Below are 1989 nucleotides of genomic sequence, written 5' to 3' on the forward strand. Positions count from 1 at the left end.
TAGCCATCCTCATTATGGGAGCACACAAGGATATCATCTATGAATACTATGACAAACATGTCTATATACTATTTCAACACTTGGTTCATAAGGTCCATGAAAGCTGCTGGAGCATTGGTTAACCCAAAGGACATGACTAGAAACTCAAAATAACCACAACGGGTTCTGAAAAATATCTTTAGAATATCACATTCCCTTACTTTAAGTTGATGATAGCCTTATCTAAGGTTTATTTTTGAGAAATAACTCACACCTTGGAGTTGGTCAAATAAGTCATCAATCCTAGGAAGAGGGTATTTGTTCTTGACTGTAACCTTATTCAACTGATGATAGTCAATGCACATACGCAAAGAAATATCTTTATTTTGCACGAATAGGACGGGAGTGCCCCATGGAGAAACACTAGGCCTTATAAAACCTTTATCTAAAAGATCTTTGAGTTATTCCTTGAACTCCTTAAGCTCTGCGAGAGCCATTCAAAAAAGATGGCTAGAAATAGGCTGAGTATCTGGGAGAAGATCAATAACTAATTCTATTTCTCTATCGGGAGGTACCCTGGGAGATCTTCTAGGAAAACTTCTGGAAACTCCTTAACCACTCGAACTGACTGAAGTGTTGGAGTCTCAAACTTAGTATCTTTAAATCAAACTAAATGGTAAATGCAAACTTTGGATATCAACTTCTAGCCTTAATATAAGATATAAAATGACTCTTAGGAGACATTGAATTGCCTGACCACTCGAAGGTTGGCTCATCTGGAAACTGAAACTTCACCACACGGTGTGACAATATATGGTTGCATAACAAGAATGGAGTCAATCCATACCAAGAATAAGATCAAAATAAACCATGTCTAACTCTATCAAGTATGCTAACATGACTCTATGAAAGACAGTGATAGGACATTTCTTATAGGTTTGCTTAGCAACAACTGACTCACCTACTGGGATAGAAACTAAGAAAGGCTTAGGGGTTTTTTCAAAACTTATCTCAAAATTCACAGCAACTAGCGGGGTCACATAAGAGAAACTTGACCTAGGGTCTAACAACACATAAACATCAAAATGAAAGATACGAAGCATACCAGTCACAACATTGGGTGAATCTTCCTACTCCTAATGGGATGGTAAAGTGTAAAACCAATTCTGGTGCTAACCGCCACCAGTACTGGATGAGGCACCTTGAGGAGAGGCTGGGCGACCTAGAAGAACTGGTGCACTATTAGCCTGAGTCTTAGGACAAACATCTTTATTTCCCTGCCTAGAATGCGGGCACTCTTCAATTCCATGGCCCGGTTAGACTCAACCATATAAACCTCTCTGACCTGCTAAACACCAGCCAGGATAATTCTTACCACACCTAGCACACTGAGGATAACTGGGCCTATTACTCATGCTATTCTGAGATCTAGACATAGAAGACTTACCCCACTATTCTTGTCTAGTTCTGGGGTAGGAGCACTGGATGAATATGGTGCAGGCATAGATGAACAATTCTAAAACTACAAATGATTTCATTCTCCAGGCCTATTCTGACCATGATCAAATTGCCCTCTTCTATCCCTCTTATTTACTCTTTCTTTCATTTAGCTTTTCTGACTCAATCTGCTGAGCATGCATTACCAATCTAGAAAGATCAATATCTCCAGGAAGCATAGCAGTCCTACACTTCTTAACTACCAACCCAGATACACCGGTCACAAACTTACTCATGCCTGACCAAGGGTTAGCCATCTGTTCAGGGGCATACTTAGACAACTGGTTGAACTTGAGGTAATACTTTTTCACTGTCACTGAGACTTTTCTTATGTTCATGAACTCTTCTATCTTAGTTTCCCTCATCTCACGTGGAAAGAACTTGTCTAATAACTCATCCTGAAATATCTACCAAGTCATGGGAGCTGCATTCTCCACTCTACTTTTCTTCCATATCACCACCCAATCATATGAAACATCCTTCAGCCTATAGGGTGCCAATTCTACACTCTCT

This window comes from Capsicum annuum, unplaced genomic scaffold, assembly GCF_002878395.1.
Source record: "Capsicum annuum cultivar UCD-10X-F1 unplaced genomic scaffold, UCD10Xv1.1 ctg79526, whole genome shotgun sequence".
In the NCBI taxonomy this organism is placed as follows: domain Eukaryota; kingdom Viridiplantae; phylum Streptophyta; class Magnoliopsida; order Solanales; family Solanaceae; genus Capsicum; species Capsicum annuum.